Genomic DNA, 6,421 nt, shown 5'->3' on the forward strand with positions numbered 1-6,421 from the left:
GGAACAACCCCCGATCGAGATCACTCACCAGGATGGAAAGATGGGGACTGAGACTACAGCCCTACAACTTCAGGGTAGAATAAAGAAAAGGACTGGAGAACCCTGTGGACGACATATCCCATCACCCTGTTCCAGTGCAGACAAGTGGAAACACAAGAGCAGAGAAGGTGGTGGAGGAGTATGTGAACTTCATGGCACAACACGCCACACCCAAAGCAATGACTCTCATAGAGATAAAAGACGAAACACTTACAGACCCAGTCCTGCAGAAGGTCAGTACCCACATCAGAGACAATACATGGTACAAAGTTGCAAGTGACACACAGCACGCTGAAACACTCAAGAAGTACAAACAAATCAGTAGTGAGCTCACTGTGTCACACACTGATGACATCATCCTGCGAGGCACAAAGATTGTCATCCCTGCATCTCTTCAACACAGGGTGCTACAGCTAGCCCATGAAGGACACCGGGGCATTGTAAAGACGAAGACACTCTTCAGATCAAAGTTACGGTTTCCTAACATTGACCTGAAAGCAGAACTCACTGTTAAGAACTGTCTAGCATGCCAGGCCAATACCTCCATAGCACAGTCGGAACCTTTGAAGATGTCCAAACTACCAGTAGCTCCCTGGCATGATGTCAGTGCAGGTTTCTATGGCCCACTCCCTACTGGAGAATACCTGTTGGCTATCATACACTACCGTTCAAAAGTTTGGGATCACCCAAACAATTTCGTGTTTTCCATGAAAAGTCACACTTATTCACCACCATATGTTGTGAAATGAATAGAAAATAGAGTCAAGACATTGACAAGGTTAGAAATAATGATTTGTATTTGAAATAAGATTTTTTTTACATCAAACTTTGCTTTCGTCAAAGAATCCTCCATTTGCAGCAATTACAGCATTGCAGACCTTTGGCATTCTAGCTGTTAATTTGTTGAGGTAATCTGGAGAAATTGCACCCCACGCTTCCAGAAGCAGCTCCCACAAGTTGGATTGGTTGGATGGGCACTTCTTTGAGCAGATTGAGTTTCTGGAGCATCACATTTGTGGGGTCAATTAAACGCTCAAAATGGCCAGAAAAAGAGAACTTTCATCTGAAACTCGACAGTCTATTCTTGTTCTTAGAAATGAAGGCTATTCCATGCGAGAAATTGCTAAGAAATTGAAGATTTCCTACACCGGTGTGTACTACTCCCTTCAGAGGACAGCACAAACAGGCTCTAACAGGTACTATTTAATGAAGATGCCAGTTGGGGACCTGTGAGGCGTCTGTTTCTCAAACTAGAGACTCTAATGTACTTATCTTCTTGCTCAGTTGTGCAACGCGGCCTCCCACTTCTTTTTCTACTCTGGTTAGAGCCTGTTTGTGCTGTCCTCTGAAGGGAGTAGTACACACCGGTGTAGGAAATCTTCAATTTCTTAGCAATTTCTCGCATGGAATAGCCTTCATTTCTAAGAACAAGAATAGACTGTCGAGTTTCAGATGAAAGTTCTCTTTTTCTGGCCATTTTGAGCGTTTAATTGACCCCACAAATGTGATGCTCCAGAAACTCAATCTGCTCAAAGAAGTGCCCATCCAACCAATCCAACTTGTGGGAGCTGCTTCTGGAAGCGTGGGGTGCAATTTCTCCAGATTACCTCAACAAATTAACAGCTAGAATGCCAAGGGTCTGCAATGCTGTAATTGCTGCAAATGGAGGATTCTTTGACGAAAGCAAAGTTTGATGTAAAAAAAATCTTATTTCAAATACAAATCATTATTTCTAACCTTGTCAATGTCTTGACTCTATTTTCTATTCATTTCACAACATATGGTGGTGAATAAGTGTGACTTTTCATGGAAAACACAAAATTGTTTGGGTGATCCCAAACTTTTGAACGGTAGTGTAGACGAATACACACGCTACCCAGTAGTTGAACTTGTGAGATCCACTTCAGCCAACACAGCAATCCCAGCCATAGATAAAGTGTTCTCCATGTTTGAAATTACGAGAAACCTAAAAACAGACAGTGGCCCTCCTTTCAATAGTGAACAGTTCTCCAAGTTTGCTGGCCATCTAGGTTTCCACCACCAGAAAACACCCCTCTGGCCTCAAGGAAATGCAATAGCAGAATGCTTCATGCGCACGCTTGGAAAAGCAATCCATGTGGCAGAAACTCAGAGCATCCCATGGAAACAGAGACTCAACACGTTTCTCCGTGAGTACCGCTCCACACCTCACAGCACCACTGAAGCGTCACCTGCAGAACTGATGTTCCAACGCAAAATCCACACCAAGATCCCGATGACCACCACAACCACTGAAAGTGACATTGACCACAAAATCAGAGAACAAGACAAGACTCAAGATGAAGTCTGACTCAGATGCACACTGTCATGCCAAGTCAAGTGCACTCACCCCTGGTGATACTGTGCTTCACCAACAACCCAAGCACAACAAGCTCATCCCTCCATACAACAGTGAGCCTTACACAGTGTCAAAAGGTCAAAGGCTTGATGGTCACAGCAACCAAAGATCGACATTCCATAACCAGAAACTTCTTTCTTTAAAAAGATCAATGCTGAGATACAGGACACTCAAACAGATCCTGACAAGGATGATACTGACACTTACTGTTGTAATCGAGGTATCTTTTCAGAAGCAATCGCCAGCGCCCGTCATACCTCAGTGATTATGTTTAAGATGGTTACCTGTAGGCCATCAATGAGGCCAAATAAATGAGTTTATTTGAACTTGAACTAAGACAATGTAGCATTTGAATTTTAAATTGTATGTTGAGTTGTTATTGAGAATTAATATTGCTATTGCAGATAGTAAGTGAATCAGTTATGTCTAAAGAACTTATAACCTGTTTGTGAAGACAATGGTGTTAATCATTAAAAAGGGGGGGGGTGATGTAATGTTTATGGACAGGTGCAACATTACAGTGATTAATATTTATGACAGTGACGTATTGCCATCATGTGCAGTCATACATTACGTGAGGCAGAACCCGCGAAATCAGTTAGTCAGGCAGTAGTACACAGTACAGCTGTATGCATTGAACCTGAGCTTCTCCAGTAAAGTCCTGCGTTTGTTTAATAAGTTGTCTGCCTATTTGTATTACACATGAGAACACGCTCTCCTCCACACATGTCCAAGCCATCTCAATCTCGCCTCGCTTTGTCTCCAAACCGTCCAACCTGAGCTGTCCCTCTAATATACTCATTCCTAATCCTGTCCTTCTTCGTCACTTCCAGTGAAAATCTTAGCATCTTCAACTCTACCACCCCCAGCTCCGCCTCCTGTCTTTTCGTCAGTGCCACTGTCTCCAAACCATACAACATAGCTGATCTCGCAGCCATCTTGTAAACCTTTACCTTAACTCTTGCTGATACCCTTCCGTCACAAATCACTCCTGACACTCTCCACCCACTCCACCCTGCCTGCACTCTCTTCTTCGCCTCACTTCTGCTCTTCCCGTTACTTTGGACAGTTGACCCCCAAGTATTTAAACTCATATGCCTTCGTCACCTCTACTCCTTGGATCCTCACCATTCTACTGACCCTGTCATTCACGCATATGTATTCCGTCTTGTTCCTCGGCTGGAGCAAGATGGAATCTCTTAAAGTTCCTCACCAAAGGAAGTCTGGAATATTTGAGGGAGTATTATTTGAAAACTAGGCTGGTTTTAGTTTGACATTATACTTTACCTGGTATTTGACATATGTTATTACATATCGTAATATCAATGTCGGGTGAAACTCCATATCGCCCAGCATAGCCACCAGTAGAAAGCGTTTGTGTAATCCACAGTCTCACCTGCAGTGTCCAATTTGTATAAGGACGAAGTGGAAAAGAGGGCTCTGGTGTCTTATCCAGTGACACCACCTAGCCATCGGTTCAGATTTATGTACGACACCTGGGTTAAAATTAATCTCAGGATGTACCACATTTCACCGTCCACATTAACTCTGTCCAACCACATCAAGTTCACCAGGGAGAATGTGAAAAGTTACAGGTGAGCCTTGACTCTCGTCATCCACTGGAGCACAAACTACGAGTCATCAGGACGCTGTACCGAGCTGACAACGTCCCCACTGAGACAGCGGCTGGGGAGGGGGACAAGTCCCACATTAAACAGGCCTTGGTTAAATGTGGTTATCCTTGCTGGGCGTTTGTCAGAGCTAGGAAGACGCCCAAACAGTGCACCAGCCAATCGAAGAGAGCAGAAGGAAAACAGCTGCCCAGTTGTGATTCCGTATGTGGTGGGAGTATCGGAACAGCTGAGACGCGTATTTTCCAAACACCGCGTCTCGGTTGCTTTCAAACCCCAAAACACACTTGGCCAGAAATTGCTCAACCCCAAGGATCGAGCCCCCGGCACAAACAGAGCAATATAGTGGACGCTGTTGAGTGCCAGGAGGATTCAATTGAATTTATTGCCATTAAAAACTTTGTCCAGGCACATGTTAAAAATGAAATAAGGGCTGCGGCTTCGCCAAACAGTGGAAGACTGACGTAGACAAACACAGCAAACACAGTATAAGATATACACAGATGAAGACCGAAACCTAAAAATGAGTAAAAAAAAGAAAGAAAAAGCGCATGTACAAAAATATTGTAACGTGCATGGATAAGTAGACACGTTGGTCCTTGACTAAACCCTTTAGTCGAGCGGTCAGCGATGTCTCCCGCGGCGCGGGCGATACGGGTTCGCGTCCCGGCTGCGGCAGTTTCTGTGGTTGCCCCCCGAATTCGCTACACTGGCGTCAGGAGTGGGATGGTGAAGACCGTAAGGACATCGGAAGCGCGTGCGCCCAGAGGCGTGAGGGAGCTGATTCCCGAAGGAGGGGGGTGGCCTCTGGGCGCATACGCTTCCGATGGCCTTACGGTCTCCCCATCCCACCTCTGACACCAATGTAGCGAATTACGGAGGCAACCACAGGAACTGCCGCAGCCGGGACGCGAACCCGTATCGCCCGCACCGCGGGAGACATCGCTAACCGCTCGACTAAAGGGCCAGACCCGTCAGCCAGTGGGTCTACTTATCCATGCACTTTATCCCCCTCCTTCGGGATTCAGCATATCAACTCCCTCACGCCTAAGGGCGCACGCGCTTCCGATGACCTCACGGTCTCACCATCCCACTTCTAACACCAATGTAGCGAATTCGGGGGGCAGTCCGGGAACCGCCGCAGCCGGGACGCGAACCTGTGTCTCCCACTCCGCAAGTGACAACGTTAACCAGTCGACTAAAAGGTCCGACCCGTCAGCCAGCGGCCAACGTGTCTAGTTATCCATGCACGTTACAATATTTAAAAATATCCACAGATATTCAGTGGGTAGCCAGGTTCAGGTGGACAACAGCTTGGGGAAAGAAACGTTTTGAGCCTGGTAGTGCGGGCTCTGAGGCTCCTGTAGCGCCTCCCAGAGCGCAGGGGGGGGGGAGAACGGTCCACGGTTGGGGTGGGTGGGATCTCTGCTGATGGGATTGCCGTGACTTGTACATTGGGGAAACTAAACAGACGCTGGCCAACACATTATCTCCACAGGAGAGCAAACACGTGAGGTCAGGACTCCGCAGTCTACACCCATCTACAGGCCAGTGGCCACTCTTTCAAGGATGAGGATGTGCACACATCCCTGATAAGGAGGAACGCTGGTTTGAACGGGGAGTCGAAGAGGCCATCTATGTGAAGAGGGAACGACAGTCCGTGAACCGGGGGGTGGGTGGGTGGGGGCTAAGAGTACATCTGTTGCCATCTTACAGCGCTTGTGTTTGCAAACATTCCCAAATCCTCTGTGAATAGTACACATGGCCATTGAAAGTGTAGTTAATTCTCGCCCATATTTGCATATGAAACTGGTCGTTTGTTTCGGTCATTATGCAACTGTATTGTTTATAAAAGTGGGGATACCTGCAGTCAGTTTAGACTGAAGAGGTCACTTAGATGAGTGATGAAGCTTATCTGTCAATAATAATAATAATAACAATAATAACAATAATACATTGTATTTTTGGGTGCCTTTCAGGGCACTCAAGGACACCTTACAGAACACAATTAAAACAAGCAGCACTGTATCAGACAGCATAAAATCAAAACAAAGCAGGGTAAACAATAAAAAGTTAATACAACAAATAAGTATAAATCAACATCCGCACAGAACTGAATGACGCGTTGATCAGACTGAATATGCCAGTTTGAAAAGGTAGGTTTTGAGATGGGATTTGAAGGTTGGAAGAGACTCAATGTTGCGAATGTCTTGTGGGAGAGAGTTCCATAGGCGGGGGGCAGAATGACTGAAGGCTCTAGACCCCATGGTAGTCAAGCGGGCCAACGTTGTAATGAGTTGGAGAGCAAAAGAGGATCTGAAAGTGCGGGAGGGCTTGTGGATATGAAGGAGTTCGGAAAGATATGAAGGAGCGA

This window comes from Lampris incognitus, chromosome 2 (genome assembly GCF_029633865.1).
Source record: "Lampris incognitus isolate fLamInc1 chromosome 2, fLamInc1.hap2, whole genome shotgun sequence".
NCBI lineage: Eukaryota > Metazoa > Chordata > Actinopteri > Lampriformes > Lampridae > Lampris > Lampris incognitus.